This window comes from Octopus sinensis, linkage group LG17, assembly GCF_006345805.1.
Source record: "Octopus sinensis linkage group LG17, ASM634580v1, whole genome shotgun sequence".
In the NCBI taxonomy this organism is placed as follows: domain Eukaryota; kingdom Metazoa; phylum Mollusca; class Cephalopoda; order Octopoda; family Octopodidae; genus Octopus; species Octopus sinensis.
In genome coordinates this window covers 44157843-44182886 of record NC_043013.1, presented here as the reverse complement: position 1 = coordinate 44182886, position 25044 = coordinate 44157843, and the positions used below count along the sequence as shown (strand labels likewise).

General features: G+C 37.9%; 1 protein-coding gene across 4 annotated transcripts in view; it reads left to right on the top strand.

Annotated features, from left to right (window-relative positions):
* The window catches only part of LOC115220746 (zinc finger protein GLI4-like), a 467588-nt gene that overhangs the window by 134886 nt on the left and 307658 nt on the right, over positions 1 to 25044 (top strand). For all 4 annotated transcript variants that reach the window (XM_036510541.1, XM_036510542.1, XM_036510539.1 and 1 more), the window contains exon 2: positions 4767 to 4824. The gene's annotated coding sequence lies outside the window, so the exon portion shown is untranslated. The remainder of the gene's footprint in view (positions 1 to 4766; positions 4825 to 25044) is intronic.

Below are 25044 nucleotides of genomic sequence, written 5' to 3'. Positions count from 1 at the left end.
TTTCTCAAGTAAGGGATCTCTTATTCCACAGGGTTTCAAAGGCACAAGGTTAGAAGCTGACTGAAATAATTCATAATAAAGAAAGGAATTCATTGATACATAGCAGGAGTATTTGGTTAATTTCCCTTTTTTCCTTCACATAACATAGTTAATTGCCTTCTTTTTTCATGCTGGCATGGGTTAGATGTGTTGGAATTTGGAATTACTATCATCCTAGACTGGTCAGGGACAATGTTATTGCTCACATGTTGGCTATATGCCCATTTTATAACCAACCACTCTACACAGTGTATTGAGTGCTTCTTTTTTTTTTGTGGTTTCATCACCAGAGAGGAGCAAAGCTAAGAAGTGCCTTCTGGTATATGTTGTCTCTGTTCACCAGCACCAGAAGGGGGTTTGATCCAGTAGGTTAGGGAATGAGTACCAGAGTGACAGAGGAGGGTTTAATAGAAAAGTGATGGAAGTGAGTGGGTGATAAAGGAGAGAGAGAGAGTAAGGGATGAGAGAAAGAGAGAGATAAACAGCTACAAGATAACTGTTGGTAAAAAGGCTGGATAGAAACAGCATGAGAGCAGCATAATGGAGAAGGAACCCGAGGGGGTTAGCGGTTGGGGGGGGCAGGATGATGGAAGAGGGAATACTGGAAGTTAGAGAGTTATGGATATCAGCAATGAATGACAGAGGAAGGAGTAAAGTGGAAAAGTGATGGTTAGCAAATGAAAATGAGTGCTGATAAGAGAGAGAGAGAGAGTGTGTAAAATGGCTCATCAATAATGAAAGATTAAAAGAGGGAGAAATGAGAGTGACATGGAGTAATGGTTAGCAATAAAGATGGGGGGGATATGTGTGATAGGGAGGATTAAATATAGGCAGATCCAGTGAAATCCCATCCCTCACAACACAGCAGGAGAGATAGGGTATGGAGAGAGGGAAAGAGTAAGTATATGGGAGCTTGTTATGAACATAATGGTTGGAAGAAGCCCAAATGTCCATATTTGTCCCAAATTTCATTATCACCACTGTCTTTTTTACGCTTGTTTTTCCATGCTTGCATGGATCGTGCAAGGCCTCTTTAGTGTAGCACTTTGCTACATGTTGCAGTCCTTTGTCATTTCCTCCATGGGGTTTGGCTTCTTGAGATCAGTCTTTATTAGTTCATCTCATGATTTCCTCATCTAACCTTCCATACATACATAGATAAATATACATTACAGCTGTGAAAATTTTTGTAAGCCATATATATGTCAGGGGTTGCCCCTGGTACTTAAGGCAGAACATGCAACTGTAAAAATCAAAACCATAAAACTGAAGGTAAGGTAAGGTGCATATAACATCTATCTTCCCAGCTGTCTCTCATGAAAATGCAGGATTTATATTAAAATCTAATTTGTTGTTTGCATTCATTGCGTGCCTTGCATTTATGCAGGAAATGCTATTGATGTATATTCATGAATGTATACATACACTAGCATATATACATATGCATGCACAGACAAGTTCCACACACACATACATATATATATATATATATATGTACACCGGAGCAAACACATAAATGTGAAACAAGGTGGAAAAAAGAGTACTCAAATACCAGAGGTAGAGTAATATGCTTTATTTTAACAAAACTGTCAGACGAATGGAAACGTGAAACTCTGAGTAACAGCTTTTGTTAAATTTCTGCTGTTTTTAAATAAAGTATATATATATATGTATATATACATACATACAAATATATATATATATATATATATTTTATCTAGTTTCAGCTCGGAGGTGTGGCCATACTGATGCACCGCCGCTTTGCTACAGTGTTATTACTAAGAGCCTCCTCTAATATGTGGCACTTGGTGAAGCATGGAGTTTGATAGAGCTACTCTCATTTGCACCTCTTGCCGTGAGGTAGGTTCATCTGGGACACTCGGCAGGAAGAGGTCCAGCTTTGATTTAAAAACCCCTACATCTACTTTGTGCAAGTTCCTCAGACTCTTTGGGAGAATATTAAAAAGCTGTGGGCCCTTGAAACCCAGGCTGTTGCAGTAACTGGTTCTGAAGTGTGATGGCATTGCTGGGACCTTTGGCACTATGCAGTGTCGTCCCGTTCTGGCATTGGTGTAGCTTTCAATATATATATATATATATATATATATATTTACACATACGTACAAATGCAGGTACATATACTTAAGAAATAGTTTTAAGTGGGTGGAGCAATGTCGCTGACAACAGACACAACTACAATGATGAGTAAAATAAGCATAGAGCATGAAACAGACCAACAACAACAATAATTTTAAAAGTTAGGGGGATTTCTCCTGTTGTTGTTAAGAGGGAGGAGGGTTTTGTGTGAATGAAGGCTGGTTTAGTATGTAAGTAATAACAGGGTTTCAGACATGATGGCCAACAGCTACAGGTGAACAGCCCAGGAGAAGGTGTACCAAATAAAAATTTTGTCGACCAACACACTGACAGTATTTTGTATGCTAAGCTTCATTCAGAAACAACAATTATTATTCACTGCTGTGTATTTCTTAACATGATCCTTCTTTTTTTATTTAAAAAAAATTTTTTATTTTAATTTTTTTTTTTTTTTTGTTAAAGTGATAGTTGACACCTTATTTGTAATATTTCTTTCCGAAAGAAACTTACAAAATAACAAAAAAGAGAGAGGAAGAAGAAAAAAACAATCAATGTTACAGACTTGGTTAGCCTTAGTTAATGATTGATCTGAATGAACACATCTCACTTGCAAAAGTCCTTTTTTTTTTTTCTATCACTAAAGAAAAATAGTCAATGAAAAATAGAATATTCAAAAAAGAAAAAAAGCTTGAACAATTTTTGCCTAACTTTGTGAATACTTATAAAAAATGTAATTTTCAAGTATACTTGAATATAAATTATTTTATGTATCATTTCTTTAGAAAGAAAGTATTTAACCGTTAACTATAGTTCTAAGGTAAAACAGTGTCTATTGGTTCCAATTCAGAAACAAAGTCAAAAATTTTGAGGAATTTTGTAAAATAGGTGTTTTATAATTAAGCTGGCATTTGGAACATAACAAAAAGTTCTAACATAAAATTATGATGAAAGGTTTTAATTTAGAAATGGAACAGTTGAAAATGAGATGGTTTATATAGACCAGTGGTTCTCAACTATTTTTTTTACCCACGAATCCCTTCAATTATTATTCTTTTCTGGTGGACTCTGATAGCCATTTGATGTTTAAAATCCAGTTTTATAGCTACTTCTTTCAAAATTTCTGTTTTGTTTTTCCCCACATTAATTTATGTAACTGAACTATGCAGGAGTGGCTGTGGGATAATTAGCTTGTTTGCCAACCACATGGTTCTGGGTTCAGTTCCACTGCGTGGCACCTTGGGCAAGTGTCTTCTACTGTAGCCTCAGGCCGACCAAAGCCTTGTGAGTGGATTTGGTAGACAGAAACTGAAAGAAGCTCATTGTATATATGTATATATAGATGTGTGTGTAAATTAGAAAAAAAAACACCTTTTATCAATTCAAAATGAACAATTAAATTACACCATCTAGAAAATTACATATAATAGAAAAATTAAAATTAAAATTAAAATAGCAATAATATACTGAAGATTAAGTAAATTGCAAAATAATAATAAAAACGTATTCTACCAAATATATACGTTTTTATTATTATTTTACAATTTACTTAATCTTCAGTATATTATTGTTATTTTAATTTTAATATTTCTATTATATGTAATTTTCTAGATGGTGTAATTTAATTGTTCATTTTGATTTGATAAAAATGTTTTTTTCTAATTTTTATATATATATATATATATATATATTATATTTTGTGAAATTTGATTTAATATTTCTAAATTGAATTTTTCCCTGTAAGTTAGGAATAATATTCCCTCAAATAATTATTATATATATATATATATATATATATATAATAATTATTTGAGGGAATATTATTCCTAACTTACAGGGAAAAATTCAATTTAGAAATATTAATGCAATCACTCAATCAGCTGCCAAATTTCCTTGAATTGTACACTGCTATCTCATAAAAGGAAGGCAACATAAGATAAAGTAGTTCTATATATATATATATATATATATATAGAACTACTTTATCTTATGTCGCCTTCCTTTTATGAGATAGCAGTGTACAATTCAAGGAAATTTGGCAGCTGATTGAGTGATTGCATTAAGGTTCCTCTTTTGACTCATTATTGTTGCTACTGATGATGATGATGATGATGATCACACTGTTGATAATAGTACAGTTGTTACTTCACATTGATGGATGTAACTGAAGATATGATAATAATAACAGTGATAATAATAAGCATAATAATAATAATAATAATAATGATAATAATAATAATACTTTCTACAATAAGTACAAGGCCTGAAATTTTGGGGGAGGGTGCTAGTCAATTACATTGATCCCAGTACATAACTGGTACTTAATTTACTAACCCCGAAAGGATGAAATGCAAAGCCAACCTTGGCAGAATTTGAACTCAGAATGTAAAGATGAAATGAAAAGCTACTAAGCATTTCACCCAGTATACTAATGTTTTTGCCAGCTCACCACTTTGATAATAATAATGAAGTTGGTAACAATGGGGACAATGGTTGTAGCGGTGGTGGTGGTGGTGGTGGTGGTAGTGATGGTGATGATTTTGATGATGATGATGAGGAGGAGGAGGAGGTGATGTTTCACTGACTACAGTTAATTCATACATAACTTAATTACAGTTACTTTCCATTTGCAGGTACTTATTTTGGAGTTCACTGATTTGGGTTATTACTTACACACAGCAGTAATACAAGGTAAGACAAATGTTCTATTTACCCGTAGCTAATTGTAAAATTAACAAAACCACATAGTTGTGGAGTGGACCACTTAATTATACAGCTACCCTTGTGCACATAGTCTAATCTAACGTTCTTTGAACGAACTTTGGAATATGAAAAAGTGATAATGTATACAGGTAGGACAGCTTCTTATTGGCTCAGTGACAGATGGGTCAAGAGAGCGGTTGTCCTAGCAGATGAAGGGGTAATGTTTTATATATCAACACGGTTACTGGTGATCACCACTAGTGGTTTACCATTAAGCAAAATAAGCACATGCTTAGGGCATCAAGGGAAGGGTGAGGCATCACAGAAATGGTAAATGGTTTACAATACAAAAGAAATCACTTTAAACTTGCTAAATATTCAAAGTGGTTTATACGATTGGAAATATAGTTTTGAAGTGTTCATGGTGTCATTGTGAGGATCTGATTTAAAGACTTTGCAATTAAAAAAAGGAAGAGAAAACTTACCAAATAAAGTGGAAGTATACAAAAATAAATATTATTTTCCATCTTACTGTCAGTTTTGTTTCATTTCGAAAGGTAAAAATTAATTTTATTGTTTATTACCATTTACATTTTTAAATACATATATATATATATATATATATATCTGAATACCTTATTTCTTCTAATATATAATACCTGTACATCATCTCCAAAACTTCTAATATATATATATATCATATATAGGTGTACGAGTAGCTGTGTGGTAAGTAGTTTGCTTACCAACCACATGGTTTCCGGTTCAGTACCACTGCATGGAACCTTGGGCAAGTGTCTTCTACTATAGCCTCGGGCCTACCAGAACCTTGTGAGTGGATTTGGTAGACGGAAACTGAAAGAAACCCGTTGTATATATATATATATATATGTTTGTGTGTCTGTGTTTGTTCCCCCAACATTGCTTGACAACTGATAGAATAAGTACTAGGCATACAAAGAATAAGTCCTGGGATCGATTTGCTTGACTAAAGGCAGTGCTCCAGCATGGCCACAGTGAAATGATTGAAACAAGTAAAAGAATATAGTGGAGCAGGGGGCACCAAATTCTTTAAGTCTTTAGGGCCTCTATGGGTTTTAATCTGGCTCTGCTGATGGAATATATATAAAGTACTTGTAGAAGGGCTTAACTCTCATTGGCTCACTCTATCTAGATATAGATAAGTTCTAGCAAAAGTTATAACTTAACCCTTTTGATACCAACCCAGCTGAAACCGTCTCTGGCTCCTCTGTAGTAAAAATGTCTTGTTTTCTTAAGTTTTGGATTGAAATCTTCCACCAAACCTTAGTCACAATTTATGTTGCTAACACTAGCTGAATGATAACCAAGTTATTTTACTAAATTCTTTATTATATTTAAAATTAATTGAAAGAAACACTGAGCATCTCAAAATAAATACGGTAATGAAAGGATTAAGACTACGGAAGAAAGATAAGGAAAAAACACGAGACTATCCTTATGAAATATATGCAATTTTTCTCTAAATGTCCACTTAAGCTACTTAGCAAAAATATAAACATGGTCACTGATGCAAGCAGTGGGAGCACTGTATCATTATTTCTTGCAGCGGTGTGTTTAGCTCCTTCAGTTTAAAGAAAGCTACAGTATGGTATCCACTCCAGTGTATTGTACTCTCCTTCAAATTACTCTTTTACTTGTTTCAGTCATTTGAGTGTGGCCATGCTGGAGCACCGCCTTTTAGTCGACCAAATCGATGGTGGGGGGACAAACACAGACACACAAACATACACACACACATACATATATACATATATACAACAGGCTTCTTTCAGTTTCCGTCTACCAAATCCACTCACAAGGCTTTGGTCGGCCTGATGCTCTTGTAGAAGACACTTGCCCAAGGTGCCACGCAGTTGGACTGAACCCAGAACCATGTGGTTGGTAAGTAAGCTACTTGCCACACAGCCACTCCTGCGTACAGAGTTAAAGGTATGGTTGTGTGGATAAGAAGTTTGCTTTACAGCCACATGATTTCAGGTTTCCCATGCCAGTGCCATGTAAAAGCACCTGTGCTGGTGCCACATGGAGGCACCAATGCCAGTGTCATGTAAAAGCACCTGTGCTGGTGTCATATATGAAAGTGCTCATATTGGTTCCACATAAAAGCACCCAGTACACTCTGTAAAATGGTTGGTGTCAGGAAAGGAATCCAGCCATAGAAACCATGCCAAAACAAGCAAATGGAAATCAGGCAGATCTCCATCTCCAGCCAAACTGTCCAACCCATGATAGCATGGAGAATGGATGTTAAATGCTATGATGATGATGATGATAATGAATGCCATCTGTAGTAACTTTATTATGAGCGGTTTATCAAAGCTTTTGGGTTCATCAATTTGTTGTGAGCAGGATTTAGAGAAACAAAAATGCAGGAGCTTGACGTGTAGATGTGTTCTAGACAGTTTCTCTACTAAATTCCACTCAATACTGGTTAACCTAAGGCTACGGAAAAAGACACCCAATACATACATACAAGTGCGTGTGCATATGTGAGTGTGTGTGCACATGCAAGTGTAAGTGTATGCTTTGGAGTTGAAACTGCAGCCTGGCAATGACACTGTATAAATATTGTTTGATTGATTATTAGACTTCCATTTACTGATGATGAGGAGCAAAATAATAACATTATTATTGAGTGGATGGATTTCTACCAAAATACCAGACACTTGTTCTAGATAAGGATTTTTTTTTCATAATTCTTATTGGTATTGTATATCAGTGAAGGATGTAACATTGAGAATGAAACTGAAAAAACTTGAGAACAAAGCCCTTTGAGTGATGTTTGTTCTACACCAAGATACAGACACTCCCTTGTTACTCTTGCCATTAAAAATGTAGTGAGCCAGTTGTCGGCCCAGTGGAAACCTAAGTGCAAAAGTTAAATAAACAAATGTCTTCAACCACTGCTCCACCAACCCAATGAGTTACAGAGATATTTTTTTCAGTAACACATGAAGCACAATAATAGACTCATTAATTAATTAAGATTTCGATGCAAAATGATATCAGACATAAGCATGAATTTAAAACAAAATAAAACAATAGGTCTTCTGTTAGAAGCTAAACCGTGTTTCCAGTGCTTTTCCAAGCAACCCCACCACCCCTGCTAACCCCCACACTATCAAGTATATTTATTATAAAGCACCTACCATTCTCGTTTTCCCAAATTAGGCACTTCTTTTTATTTTGTTTTACTATTATTTTAACTGTACTGGTTTATCTCAACAAAAATAATTAATCAGTCTCCTTGGGCAAGTTGGGTATTCTATTCTGATATCACAATAACGTTGATTGTCAGAGCAGTTTTTAGGAAAATAATTGAAAATGCCTAATAACTTTAAACAATTTGTTGGGACACTACAAAAAGCTTGATGACCTTTATATTGTCAACATTATTTCCAAACATTTGTGGAGGCGCAATGGCCCAGTGATTAGGGCAGCGGACTCACGGTCGGAGGATTGCGGTTTCGATTCCCAGACTGGGCGTTGTGTGTGTTTATTGAGCGAAAACACCTAAAGCTCCTCGAGGCTCTGGCACGGGGTGGTGGCAACTCCTGTTGTACTCTTTCGCCCCAACTTTCAATCTTTCTTCCTGCTTCTTGAGTAACGCTGTGATGGACTGGCGTCCCATCCAGCTGGGGGGAACACATGCGCCACAGAAACCGGGAAAACAGCCCCATGAGCCTGGCTAGGCTTGAAAAAGGTGCATAAATAAATAAAAAAATAAAAAAATTATTTCCATTTAATGACACATGATGTGTGTACTCCTCAACCAGCAAAATTCTTATAAATTATATTTTCTATTGTACAAGAATCCCTTTACTAACACAATGGCATTTTCATATGAAGAATCAATACATATTTGTCATCAATAAATTGGTGCAGGGACGGTCATGTGGTTAAGAAGTTTGCTTTCCAACCATAAGCTCTTGGGTTTGGTCCCACTTTGTGGGATCTTGGGCAAGTGTCTTCTATTGCCTAAGGCCAACTAAAGCCTTGTGAGTGGATATGTGGTAGATGGAAAGTGTTGTGTGTGTGTGTGTGTGTGTGCATGTGTGTTCTTGTCTTGCTATCACTGTCATACAAGCAATGTTGTTTGTTTCTAGTCTCTCATGCATAACATGGTTAGACCAAGGAAAATTACTACCTTACCTGGAAAAAACAAAATTTGCTTCGGCAAAATTTTGTCTGACCCATGCAAGCATGGGAAAGCAGAAGTTAAACAATGATGATGATGCAGAAACATACAGTAAACATCTCTTCAGCTGCATATATACACCTGCAAACACCAGCAGACAGAGTCTACAGTGAGAAGCTTTCTGGCCATCAAGGAAGACGGCAGCTTGACATTGTCAGGTCATACACAACTGGTATTTGTTAAGCTCCAGATTAACTCTAAGTATGCATTCCAGTCATGACTACATTACTTTTATAGGAGTATTTACAACTCCAATAGACAGTGTTTCTTTTCTTTTTCTAGACAGTAGTGTATGGTTTAACCCTTTAGTGTTTAAACCGGCCATATCAGGCCAAATTTGTCTTCCTGTTTTATGCTCAAACCAGCCAGCTCTGACCTCTCACACCTACCCTACAAAGTCATTCTAAAAATAAACAGGGACATCATCAAAATCTCAGAGTTACAAGATGCTGTACAATTAATTTAAAACAATGTGATTAAAGAGGCTTTACATTTGGCAGAGTAATCTGAATGCTAGAGGGTTAAGAGAGATTTGATTATTATGTAGAGATTCCCTTGTTGGCCCATCATGAAGTTAGATGTGACTGACCCTTAAGTTTGTGGTGGTTGGATATCACTATCTTCCTCCTCATCATTATCTTCGTCAGCATTGTCATTATGATAAATTAGAAACAAAAACCCTGTTGTTATTTATTCATTGTCTCGGGGAAATGCCTCTCTATTTAGGCACTGAAATATAGAAAGTGAAGTAAGAAAGGATCAGCAGACAAAGAATTGGTCTAAATTCATTCTAGATTATGACGACAAAAATAGCCTGGAAGGCATTCAGGCCGCTATCTGATTATAATTCCAATAATTGCCGGTTATTACTGCCATAACCCGTGATACAAGGGCAAATCTATCATGCTGCCTATTATCCACCTGAATGTAGGATTACAGCTTTTCACATACTAATCCTTCCAACAAACACTAATGTTAGTATTGCTACTATAATTATTACTATTATCATAATAATAATAATAATAATAATAATATTATTATTATTATTATTGTTATTTAAGGCAGTGGATAGGTAGAATTGTTAGGGTGTCAGAAAAAAATACTTTGCAGCACATCTTTTCTTGCTTTTCTTTTTCTTTTTTTTTGTCCAAATCCTGCCAAGATCAACTTTGCTTTCCATCCCTTTGGAGGTCAATGAAATAAAGTACCAGTCAAATTCTCAGGTAGTGGCTACTGGTTAACCCACTCCTTCCAAAATTGTTGGTCTTCTGCATAAATCATCATCATTATTATTATTATTATTATTATTATTATTATTATTATTATTATTGAGTGAGAGAGCAGTGCATGCCATCAAAGTGACACTGGGGTAAAATATACGAAGCCCAATATACCCATCATGACTACCCGTCTGATAAGGGTACACCAGGCACATGCATCACTACCATATGTGCACGGCATGGTGATCTCATATCAAGATAAACAGCGCATAACCTTGCAGGTGGGGTCCAGCTAGAATTTTCTTCTGGTCAAGTAACCCATCCCACTCAAAAGGTTCCTGAATAAGGGTTGTTTAAGGATGTTCAACAAAATACCCATGGTTCCAGAGGTGAATTATTCAAATCCCAAAGTATTCCTCTCAACACATGGCTATGATGCTCCTCCACTACTTCTGCTCGTGATCAGAGATGCATATATTGTCAGCCACTAAGGGACATGCCCAACTGGTTATGGTTAAACAACTGACAAGCAAATGTGTGGTATTGAGCAGAATATTTGCTGTAGCCCATCTTTTATACCAAGACAAAACAATGTACATGATAACACTTCCAATCAGTTAAGATCAGAAGCCACGAGAGCCACTGCCTGTATTATTATTATTATTATTATTATTATTATTATTTTGCACATGTGAACCTTAAGTGTGTGTAGCCTAGTCTTTTAGAAAGACAGAACTGTATTTGTATGCAACATTGGTTTTGCATAGCCAGGTGGGGGATTATCTTGTTCCTGGTGTTATTTTAGAGCTCCATCTGTTATGTAGAGCATATGAAATGTAAGTTTTATTATGTGTATACAGTATTGTGTTGATTGTGTAGAGTATGTGTTGTGTTAGTTATAAGTACCTCAAATGTGTAGACTGTTAGTAGTATCAAGTATCAATTATGTAATTATTATTATTCCACTGGCAAGAAAGAGAGGATAGCCCTCTTGTCTTGAGGCTACGGTGAAGGAAGTTAAAATAATTGAGACTGGAGCTTTTCTTCTCTGGCCAAAATTCCAACTTCTTCAAATAATACTTGAAGAACAAGGTGAGAGTAAAGAGGGAAGATGCACATTCGTAAATTTCATAAAGGGTGGATGCGAGTGGTGAAATTGGATTTCAATTCAGAATGTAAAAGTCTGCAATGAAATGCAGTAAGCATTCTGACTGAAGCTTTAATGGTTCATGATACTGCCAATCTATTATTCTTGGCAAGGTGATCACAGACGAGAAAAGGGATATAACAGGGATTCTGTCCAACTCTCTACTCATTCTGACGTCCACCACCTTCATTATAACCATTTCTGACATAGGCACAGGTCCAGAAATTTGTAAAAGAAGGGGCTAATTTATTAAATTGACCCAGTATTTCACTGGTACTTTATTACCAGTAACAGAAGGATGAAATGCAAAGGATGAAAGGCGGTGAACTGGCAGAAACGTTAGCATCCCGGGAGAAATGCTTAGCGGAATTTAATCTGTGGCGAGCTAGCAGAAACGTTAGCACACCGGGCGAAATGTTTACCGATATTTCGTCTGCCGTTACGTTCTGAGTTCAAATTCCGCCAAGGTCGACTTTGCCTTTCATCCTTTCGGGGTCGATAAATTAAGTACCAGTTACGCACTGGGGTCGATGTAATCGACTTAATCCGTTTGTCTGTCCTTGTTTGTCCCCTCTGTGTTTGACCCCTTGTGGGTAATAAAGAAATAAGTATTTCATCTGCCGTTACGTTCTGAGTTCAAATTCCGTCAAGGTTGACTTTGCCTTTCATTCTTTCGGGGTCGATAAATTAAGTACCAGTTACGCACTGGGGTCGATGTAATCGACTTAATCCGGTTGTCTGTCCTTGTTTGACCCCTTGTGGGTAATAAAGAAATAAGTATTTCATTTGCCGTTACGTTCTGAGTTCAAATTCCGTCAAGGTTGACTTTGCCTTTCATTCTTTCGGGGTCGATTAAATAAGTATCAGTTACGCAATGGGGTCAATATAATCGACTTATTCCATTTGTCTGTCCTCGTTTGTCCCCTCTATGTTTAGCCCCTTGTGGGCAATAAAGAAATAAGAAGGATGAAATGCAAAGTTGGTCTCAGCAGGATTTGAACTCAGACAGTAAAGGAATGTAGCTGAATGCTTGAAAGCATTTTGTTTGACACTACCCATTTTGCCATCCACCATCCTCAATGATGATGAAAGAAGGCTTAGAAAAGCACCAAATCTAACATGAATAGTTATTTCATGATAAAATTTGACTTCACAGATATAACACTGTAACCTTAATAAGACAATGTATTAACTCATACTAGCTAGATAGACACACACATATATATAAATACACACTGCACATAACCACACTAGTAGCCAAACACACAAACAAAACACATGCACAGAAAACAAAAACAAGAGATAAGCACACTAGCAAATGAAGGAGTCTCTACTTGGGTCATTCGACCTACTGGAAACAGAGAACAAAGTTTCTCAAACCACATTCTACAGTTTACAAGGGAAAGAATACATACGTATGCAGGATAATATAATCCTGGAAACATTATACCCTAAACAAATACAGAATGATCACTGCTTGAACGCCTTTGATTGTAGGTCTGCTCAATCCAGGTTGACTCGGGTCAAAGCAACAATACATACAAATACACAATCTTACTCTAGTGTTTAGACAAATTTCAAAAGTCATGGAGTGTAAAACTTCTGGCAGTGAGGTTGCACCTATTAGAAATCTGATAGTGACTCGTCATGTCAGTCAGTCATGCATTGCACTGGGATTATAACTTGAGCACAGTGTGGTGAGTTAACCCTTTTCATATCAATTGCCTCTATTACTATGATACAAAACTGTTTTATATTCTAGATATTCTAGTTCCTTCTACCACTACTTTACGAAAGAACTTTTTTGTTATATTCCAAACACCAACTTAATAATGAAAATAATACTTGTTTTACTAAACCACATTAAATTTTTGATTAGATTTTGAAATGAATTGAAACACATAGATAAGATATTTCTTTGGAAATATGGTGACAAATGGTTAACATTAAATGAATAATTGAATACACTTTGCTGAAACTAATGGTAATGCATTTCCTTTACCAGTTTAACTGAATGAGATGTCACTTTGTCCTAGACAGCTGGAGGCACATGGCCTAGTGGTTAGAGCAACGGACTCGCAGTCGAGGGATCGCGGGTTCGAATCTCAGACCGGGTGATGTGTGTGTTTATGAGCGAAACACCTAAGCTCCATGCGGCTCCAGCAGAAGGTAATGGCGAACTTCTGCTGACTCTTTCGCCACAACTTTCTCTCACTCTTTTCTCCTGCATCTAGCAGCTCACCTGCGATGGGCCAGTGTCTCGTTCAGGTGGGGAACCTATATGCCAAGGAAACTGGGAAACCGGCCCTTATGAGCCAGGCATGGCTTGACAAGGAACAAACAAAACATACAACAGACAGCTGTGACTATTCTATCCTTTTGTTGAACACAGAGCACCCAGGATCACATTATCTCATGTGTCCTTTCTTAGAATGGAAGGGTGAACTTGGAGGGAGATTTGGCTCCTTTTTCTAAGTGGCTGAGTGACTGCATAGCTGCTCCTCTATTGACTTATGGTAGGCATGGTACTGTCAAAAAAGTAAGAGATGCAGATAGCACTCCACAAGCATAAAAGGTGTATTTGGTAAAGATCAATGTTTCATTAACTTGTAGTGCTTGGTTCAAATCTGACAATAGGCATTGCACACAGATCTAGGCACAAACTAATTTGTCCTTGATACGACATAAAAATGAAACCCGCAAAAGTTTTCTTCACTTCTTTGTGCATGGTTGACTTTCAGTTTATTTGAATATGAAACACAATTTGTTATAACATTTTTAACTAATGGATTATTGACCATATAATCATGGGTTTGAATTTCACCGTTAAATTGATTGTGTTATGATCCTGGGAAAGATTCGCGACTGCTTGCTTAACCTGGTTTAGCCCACTCACTTTCCACACCGATTCCACTTATTTGCCAATTAAATATATAAAAAAAAGAAGACCATTCAGCTATAAAAATAATTCTCCCAAAAGGGAGTAAATTTACAGAAACTTCTCTATCCAGACTAGCATGAGAAAATGGATTTATCATAAATCAGTTTCAAGATGAGAAGTACCAAAAAACATTTGGTGTGTCCTCCAAGATTAAATTGAAAGTTTTTATTTTTTTGATGATAATTAATCCCCAAGTTGCCGAGATGCAAACAAATAATCTTCACCACATTTTGAACTAATTACATTACTCTTTTACTGGTTTCAGTCATTTGACTGCAGCCATGCTGGAGCACTGCCTTTTATTCTTTGGAAGCCTATCGGTCTCTTTTGCCGAACCACTAAGTTACGGGGACGTAAACACACCAGCATCAGTTGTCAAGCGATGTTGGGGTGACAAACACAGACACACAAACACATACATACATATATATATATATATATATATATATATATATATATATACGACAGGTTTCTTTCAGTTTCCATCTACCAAATCCACTCACAAGGCTTTGGTTGGCCTGAGGCTATAGTAGAAGACACTTGCCCAAGGTGCCACGCAGTGGGACTGAACCCGGAACCATGTGGTTGGTAAGCAAGCTAATTTACCACACAGCCACTCCTGCGCCTAAACAAATTTTAAGTTGAAGCTGTTTAACTCTTTTAATGTCAACCTTCCTGATACTGACTCCCCAATGTTCTATGAAACGAAACATACCTGATTTGAAGTGTTTACATTTAAATTCAACCCTTATATCAAAATTTTATGTAAGAGATTTTTGTTATGCTATCTTCCAATATTTTCCAAACATTAAATTAATTAAGACAAAGTTATTTATTTTACTATGATCCCTCCAAGTTCTTCATTATTTACATGATTGATCAAAACACAACGACTGCATATTTCCTTTGAAATAGGTTAAAATGCATATTTGGTTATTAATATGAACATCTAAATATTTGTATTGAAGTTAGAAATATTGCAAACTTACATTCAATTCAAAAGTAATTTTTCTATATTCTTAGAAGGGTGATAACCTATGCTGGTGTGTTTACGTCCCTGTAACTTACCGGTTCGGCAAAAGAGACCGATAGAATAAGTACTAGGCTTACAAAGAAAAAGTCCTGGGGTCGATTTCTTCGACTAGAGGCAGTACTCCAGCATGGCCACAGTCAAATGACTGAAACAAGTAAAAGTAAAAGAGTAAAAGAGATATATAGAATTTAACCCTTTCGTTACCAACCCGGCTGAAACCGGCTCTGACTCTGTAGTACAAATGTCTTGTTTTCAGGAGTTTTGAATCAAAATCTTCCACCAAACCTTAGCCACAATTTATGTTCCTAACTCTAGCTGAATGATAACTAAGTTATTTTACTAAATCCTTTGTTATATTTAAAATTAATTGAGAGAAACACAGAGCATCTCAAAATAAATACAGTAATGAAAGGGTTAAGACTTTAACATTGTAGGGTGCTAAAAAGTCGTTTGATGATTTCCCTTGGCCACGTATGGTTGTTATGGTTACGTGCTTTCAATCACTAACAGAAATTTATGATTAGTCTACTTACAAATAAGGGAACCAGAGATAGAACTAGGGTTGCTGTAGATGCTGAAGGTATCTATCACAAATTAAGGAGTCAGACTGATTATACAGCTTGCATGCACACATACATTATTTTGTATATATTATAATATATATATATATATTATATATATATATATATATATATATATAATATATATATATATATACATATTATAGACAAATATAAATTACAAGCATATACACATACATATGTATGTATGTATATGATATGGTCCATTTCAATGCAAACTGTTAAATAATCCACATTCCAGAGGCCATATATTCCAGTCCCTCTCCTGACTCCCAACCAACCTCATCATATCATATGGTATCACATATCACAATATATCCTTCCACATGTGTTCCTCATTGACTTACTGTCAATCTTATTATCAGCCAACATCTTCACACACAATCAGACATATTTCTCAACATTCTCTATCACCACCACTACTACAACTACTACTGCTGCTGTTGCTTCTACTACTACTACTGTCCAAGAGAGCTTCTCTCAAACCAGTTAGTTAGTTAGATCTCTCCAACCAGCTTTGTTTTCTGCCACTGTTCTGGTTCCATTCCAGCATCGGATCTTTTCGGTTTGAACGGCAGTTTTTTTCTAGCGGTGTCATATGAAATTGTCACCCATAATTATGACCCTAGAATTGATCTATTGCATTTCAATCTCTTTTAGGGTTAGGGTTAGGGGTGGGGGAAGGGTATCTTTTTTCTTAAACCCAATCTGTTTCTTAAACGAGGGGCATATTCATACGGCACAGAATGCTTTTTACTTCAATAGACGTCAGTGATTGGTTGAAATTGCAGAAATTGAAGAAAAAAAAAACAGCAAATATCTCATAAACTATAGAATTTTCTCAATAAAGCCAAGAGAAAAAGATGTTTTATAAACACATTCTACCAGTATACAAAGTTTAAAAGTGTTTAGTTACCTAGAAATTATGTTAAAAACTGCCATTCAAACCGAAAAGATCCCCAGCTTCTCTACCCTTCTTGTCTCCTTTCTTTGCCAATGGTTCTTTGCCATGTGCTCTTAGGGTGCTCTGCTGCTTTTTTCTCTTCAGGTTGTCACTTTAGTATCACCATACAGTTACTTTCTTGATCTTCATTAAAATGTGGATGGTCCATTAGAACAAACTATACTGTGGTAGTTATCTGGAGAGACACTTTCATACTCTTTACTCTTTTACTTGTTTCAGTCATTTGACTGGGGCCATGCTGGAGCACCACCTTTAGTCGAAGAAATCGATGCCCAGGACTTGTTCTTTGTAAGCCTAGTGCTTATTCTATCGGTCTATTTTGCCAAACCGCTAAGTTACGGGGACGTAAACACACCAGCATCGGTTGTCAAGCGATATTGGGGAGACAAACACAGACACACAAATATATATAAATACATATATATATATACGACGGGCTTCTTTCAGTTTCCATCTACCAAATCCACTCACAAGGCTTTGGTCAGCCTGAGGCTATAGTAGAAGACACTTGCCCAAGGTGCCATGCAGTGGGACTGAACCCGGACCCATGTGGTTGGTAAGCAAGCTACTTACCACCAGCCACTCCTGTGCTTATATATGGGCTTTTTTTGTGCAAAATGCACTCTTATTTATATCACTAGCAATACTTCTGCAGTATAGTTTGTTCAAATAGAACATCCACGTTTAAGTGGGGATAAATATTACCTCTTGATATTAATACTGCCTTTGTTGCTAATATATATTTCTCTATCTTATCTGAGGGTGTATCTAATCCAATTCTAGTGTGTCTTATTCTGTCACTGATCCTGTTGATGCCCATTATTATCTCAAACCATATATTGATGTCTTAAAATTAAATCAAAAAAAGATCCTTTTGGTTTGAACGGCAGTTTTTTAAAATAATTTCCACGTAACTAAATACTTTTAAACTTCGTATACTGGTAGAATGTGTTTATAAAACATCTTTTTCTCTTGGCTTTATTGAGAAAATTCTATAGTTTGTAAGATATTTGTTGTTTTTTTTCTTCAATTTCTGCAATTTCAACCAGTCAATGACGTCTATTGAGGTGATAACATTCTGTGCTGTATGAATATGTCTCTCGTTTAAGAAACAGATTGGGTTTATTTACATTTCTGAAGAAAAAAAAATACCCTTCCCCCACTCCTAACCCTAACCCGAAAAGAGATTGAAATGCAATAGATCGATACTAGGGTCATAATTATGGGTGACAATTTCATATGACACCGCTAGAAAAAACTACCATTCAAACCGAAAAGATCCAATGAACGTATTCAATATGTACTCTTAAATACACCTCCACCACACACAAGCACCAAAATGCTGCATGGTCATGGCTGGAATGCCTTTGATCATAATTCTGCTTGATTGAATCCTAGTACCACAGTACTACTACTACTATTATTGTTGTAGTTGTTACTGCTGCTGCTGCACAGGTTTTATTCATGCAGGCTTACAATTGAAGTTAGGACTGACCTGGGCTAAACAACAACACTAATAAGAACCTCTATATGGTTACATCTCTTGCTAGAAATATCAGCCAAATGTCTCTAAAACTGCACATTACTGTCTTGAAAAAAGTAAGGCAACTTGTATAATATAATCTTAGAGACATTGCATCTGAATAACAGATGGAATGATCACAGTTGGAATGCCCTTGAACATAATCAATCAAAGCTGACCTGCAACTACATGAAAAAAATCCCCAATCTGTTTATCACCATTTAACACTCATTTTCCATGCTGGCATGAGTTGGATGATTTGACAGGAATTGGCAAGCCAGGGAAATGCACTATGTTCCAATTGTCTATTTTGGCAGGGTTTCTACAGCTGGATATCCTTCCTAATGCCAACCACTTTACAGAGTGTACCAAGTACTTTCTACATGACACTGCATGCAGTACCAGCATGGGTGCTTTACATGTGCCACTAGCATTAGGGCTTTCTACATGGTACCAGCACCTGTGTGCTCACAACACAAGGACCTCTCAACTGAGAGAAGGAGTGGAACCTGCTTCACTTTGACTGTGTCAAAATTCCAAACATTTCTACCTAGAATGAAAATATTGTGTCTCTTCTAGCTGAACCCATTGTCTACCTTCAATCTGAGGTCTTTAACCCCTTATATTCCTCTGCATTAAATGTAAATATGAATCTCCTCTAACAAAACACCTCTGTTTGTCCATCTGTCATACTCACAAGATTTTGGTCAGATAGGGGCTATAGTAGAAGACATTTACCTGAAGTGCTGCACAGAGGGACTGAACTCAAGATTACATGGTTGAGAAGCAAACTTCTTAACCACACAACCACATCTATATATACACACACATACAATATATATATATATAATATATATATATATATATATATATATATATATATATATATATATATATAACAAAGTGAAGTTGTAAGGTGCTCGATGGGTCAAGTAAATAAACTTTTTAAAATTGCATTTTCAAACCTTCTTCATATATATATATATATATATCAAATCATATATCAGAAAGCAGGGGTTAAGTGACCCATCTGTTCGTGTCCGCTGTCAGCCTCGTCTGGCACCCGTGCCGGTGATACGTAAAAGCACCATTCGCTCATGGCCGTTTGCCAGCTCTGCCTGGCCCCGTGTCGGTGGCACGTAAAAGCACCATCCGTTCGTGTTCGTTGCCAGCCTCGCCTGGCCCCGTGCCGGTGACACGTAAAAGCACCGTCCGTTCGTGGCCGTTGGCCAGCTCTGTCTGGCCCCGTGTCGGTGGCATGTAAAAGCACCATCCGTTCGTGGCCATTTGCCAGCTCTGTCTGGCCCCGTGTCGGTGGCACGTAAAAGCACCATCCGTCCGTGTCCGTTGCCAGCCTCGGCTGGCCCCCGTGCCGGTGACACGTAAAAGCACCGTCCGCTTGTGGCCGTTTGCCAGCTCTGTCTGGCAACCGTGTCGGTGGCACGTAAAAGCACCATCTGTTCGCGTCCGTTGCCAGCCTCGGCTGGCCCCCGTGCCAGTGACACGTAAAAGCACCGTCCGCTCGTGGCCGTTTGCCAGCTCTGTCTGGCAACCGTGTCGGTGGCACGTAAAAGCACCATCCGTTCACATCCGTTGCCAGCCTCGGCTGGCCCCCGTGCCGGTGACACGTAAAAGCACCGTCCGTTCGTGGCCGGTTGCGAGCTCTGTCTGGCCCCGTGTCGGTGGCACGTAAAAGCACCATCCGTTCGTGTCCGTTGCTAGCATCGCCTGGCCCCGAGCCGGTGACACGTAAAAGCACCATCCGTTCGTGGCCGTTCACCAGCTCTGTCTGGCACCTGTGCAGGTGGCACGTAAAAAACACCCACTACACTCGCGGAGTGGTTGGCGTTAGGAAGGGCATCCAGCCGTAGAAACACTGCCAGATCTGACTGGGCCTGACGAAGCCTTCCAGCTTCACAGACCCCAGTTGACCCGTCCAACCCATGCTAGCATGGAAAACGGACGCTAAACGATGATGATGATGATGATGATATATATAACCACATACACACACTTTCACACTCACACACACATACACACACAAATGTTAAAAATAAGATTATAATTTTGAAGGAGATTTACTGACTCTATACTGAGAGTAGAGTCAAATTTCTTGTAAAGTTTAAGTTGCCTGGGACTTCAGGTTTTGCTTATCGATACATATACATTACACACACACACACACACACACACATATTCTCTCTCTCTCACACACACACACGCACACACATACATACACACACATTTAAATAGAATATTTATCTCAGGACTCAAGTTACATGCTGCTATGATCTTTTAGTTCTCAATGAAAGATTGCAGCAGTGTGTAACATGAGTTGCAAGATAAATATTCAGTTTAAAGTAACCATATACTCTTCAACATGTACCAAGTACTCCTTGTTCGTATGTCTTATGTACCGTGTACATTACTAATTAAAAGTTGTTATCTGCAATAAAAGTGCAACATATGTAATGATTACAGAATCAACCAACCAATAGAAAGAAGGAGATTCAGCATGGTGACTTGAATTGCTAGAAATAGCAACTAAATTCTCTGCAGTTACATCTTACTGTTAAAAAGGACACATTGAATAAATCCCTTGTATAGTTAATTTTTAAAAAAATGCTATGGCATGAGCCCCTGTATCATTTTGGCATTCAAAATGGCCATAGCCAGCCTAAATATTCAATCTGTTTTATGATCCATCTAACTAGAGCAGGCCTCTCACACCTGCCCTACAATGTCATTCTAAAAATAAACAATCACATTGTCAAAATCTCAAAGTTACGAGATAATGTATGATTAATTCAAAACAATGTGAATGAATAAGCATTGCAACTCACAGAGTAATCTTAATACGAAAGGGTTAATCATAGGCACAGGAGTGGCTGTGTGGTAAGTCACTTGCTTGCCTTTACTACAAGAGAGTTCTTGCTACTTGAAGTCACGTTTTTCGGTGTGAAATATTGAACTTTTGAGGCTCGACTACAGGTAGGCGTTTGTTGTATTGGGGGGGGGGGCTTTGTGGAGTTTGTTGTCCTGTATTTAATATTTTTTGGTGAGCAACAGTTTCCACTCTGCTCCAGACATTTGCCTGCCTGAGGTCGTGTGTAAAGACTCACTTTGCAGTGAGAATTGTATTTTTTTGAGGAGGCGTAGCCCCTCTGCAAAAATTAATTTGTTTCTGAAAATTGTGTTACTGTGTTTGTTCCACTGGATTTACCACGGGCAAGGAGTACCAAGGCAGGAAGGACTAATTTGTGCTGCGACTGGAGTACCCTGTATTATTGTGGATTACCGGAGTTGCGGAATTTGTGTTGCCGTGGATTGAACTGTCTTCCTTCGTTCTTTGTCTCTGCTCTGTCTTTCCGTTACTTTTTGTGTTTATTACTGAACTTTTATTTAGAACATTTGAACTTTTTGTTGAACTCCTTTTCCTTCTTTGTGGTTTTAACCCTTTTGTTATCGTATTTATTTTGAGATGCTCTGTGTTCCTTTCAATTATTTTAAATATACCAAAGAATTTAGCAAAATAACTTAGTTATCATTCAGCTACTGTTAGGAACATAAATTGTTACTGAAATTTGGTGGAAGATTTTAATTCGAAATTTAAGAAAACAAGACATTTGTACTACAGAGCCAGAGCCAGTTTCGGCTGGGTTGGTAACGAAAGGGTTAAATCATGGCAACAAAGAAAACCACTATGCTGGAGTGGGAAATTCTTCTCCCCAAGCGGTGGTTAGAGGACCGTAATGAGAGAATGGTGGTGTTGAGGACATGCTCAAGTCCCTTGACACCATCACTGTGTTCTCTCAGGTCGAGATTGAGAAGGAGTTGGCAGAATACCTGCCAACTATCAAGTATATTGCAAGGGGTGACAAATTTGCAACAGTGTGGTTGCTGTTTGACACCCCTAAAGAGGCTAGCATTTTTGCTAGTCAGCTCCTAGAATGGGAAAAAATTTTGTTTCTCCCCACATATCGTGGGAGGAAATTGACAACAGCTTGGGTGAGTGGGATGCCACCCGGAATAGAGCTTGAGTGGATAGAGGACACTGTCCGCTGGGGTCTGGGTGGCAACGGAGCCAGGCTCTTGAATGTTAGAATGCTTCCTATGGCTGATTGGGTGGGGTCGAAAGCAATTTTGACCCTATGGACCTAATCAGCCAAAGATCTGATTTTCCCAGATTTTCTAAAGATGGTTGGTTCTAGGAACCTGGTGACTCTTGAGGGGACCCCCACCCAAGTGTCACCTGTGCCTGGAATCAGGTCACATCAAGAAGAATTGTCCCAAGAACCAAGCAAGGGCACTGGAGAAATTAATAGAGGAGGATGGTTTTCCTCCAACGGAGGGAGAGGTAGAGGAGGAGGTAACCCCCTTGAAAGGAAAAAAAAGAAAGAAGGTGGGCAACAATAGTTGCCCACCGATGGATTCTGAGGTGGCAGGAGGGAAGGAGGGACTCCTGGACAAGTTGGAGGAACTCCACCCTTCCGTCAAGAAGAGAAAATAAAAGAAAAAGAAAAAAAAGAATGGGACATCGCTGGCAGTTGATCGTCAACTGCCATCATGCCCCGAAACTCTGTCGGTGGAAAGAGTGCCACTGACAGAGGGAGCAGTGGCCCATCCCAGAAAGAGGGAAGATGAGTTAGTTGTATTCTTTCTGAAGGGAGGGGCAATAGAAAGCTTCCTAAGGAAGCGAAGCTTGAAGGAGGAGCCCTTAGCCTCGACCAAAGGCAGGAGTTGGCCATCGCAGGTGACTGCGAAGGTCATATCGGAAGTCAACATGGCCATGGTGGTGGGCTCCTTCAAAAAGGACATGTTCAGAATCGAGTTTTGGGACCCCGACCGGGATCCGGGTCAGTACCTATGGCAGCCCACAACCTGGTCGGGGGCGAAAAAGAATAGACTTAGTACCGAAATATGTTAATGTGCATTAATATTGTTGTTATTTCTGTAAGAGGGTTATTACCTCAAGCTGTGTCTTTTTAAAAAAACAATGTTATAGAGAAGCAGAGGGTCGGCAGGCACTTTCTGTTTTCTCCCATTTTTACCATCCTGTATTATTATCATTTGCCTCATCAATGTCATGTACTGCCTCTATGGCAGATTTGATAAAATAAAGTAGCTTGCTTACCAACCACATGGTTCTGGGTTCTGTCCCACTGCGTGGCACCTGGGGGAAGTGTCTTCTACTATAGCCTTGGGCCAACCAAAACCTTGTGAGTGGATTTGGTAGACGGAAACTGAAAGAAGCCTGTCGTATATATGTGTGTGTGTGTGTTGTGTATTTGTGTCACCCTAACATCGCTTGACAACCGATGCTAGTGTGGTTAGGTCACCATAACTTAGCAGTTCAGCAAAAGAGACCAATAGAATAAGTACTAGGCTTACAAAAAATAAGTCCTGGGGTCGATTTGATCCGACTAAAGGCAGTGCTCCAGCATGGCTGCAGTCAAATGACTGAAACAAGTAAAAGAATAGGTCTACTGGTTCAGGGCTGACCTGGGGCCACCACACATCTATTTTGTATATATATACTAAGGGACATTTGTTCTCACACATAAAAAACGATATTCACTTTAATGAAAGCACCTCTCTGTAGTGACTCCCCGGCCCCTATAGATTCACATCCTTTTTTTTTTTTTCATCTGTTTATTTATTTAATTTTCCTGCTCCTAATTTATTGGTGTTGCTTTTGTAAAGCTTATTTTCACTAGATCCTTCAGGAAAGTAGCAGGTTACAGAAAAGAAGAAAAAAAAGTGGGGGAAAAAAACAAAAAGAAAATGGGGAAAGATATTTATTATCCAAGGTTGAAAGCATATAAGTAAGAATAAAATCACTTTGAGAAATTCTACAAGGTCATTGGAAACCTTAAACTTTCAATCTTAGAATGAACCCTATCCCTTTACATTAAATCTAGCATATGCAAACATGCACAGACACACAGACATGTATCATGGCATTCATTGTATCATGACCCAATTTTGAGGGGATGGGCAAACGAATTGCACAGACGATCCCGGTAGCTGGCTGGTTCTTTATTTCAGCAACCCCCAAAAGGATGAAAGGCAAAATTGATTTTGATGGGATTTGAACTCTGAATGTAAAAAAAAAACTGGAAGAAATGCTACTAAGCATTTTGTCTACTATGGTAGCAATTCTGCCAACAACAACAACAATGATAACAACAACAACAACAATAATAATAATAATAATGATAATGATAATAATAAGGATAATGATAATAATAAAAATAATAATAATGATAATAATTGTTTCAACTTTTGACACAAGGCCAGCAATTCTGGGGCAGGGGTAAGTCAATTACATTAATCCCAGTGCACAACTGGTACTTATTTTACCAATCCCGAAAGGATGGAGAGCAAAGTTGTCTTCAGCAGTATTTGAACTCAGATTGTAAAGATTGATGAAATGTTGTCAAACATTTTGCCCAGCCTGCTAACAATTCTGTCAACTCGCTGAATAATAATAATAATAATCCTTTCTACTATAAGCACAAGGCCTGGATTTTGTGGGGGGGAGGGAGGACAGTCAATCATAT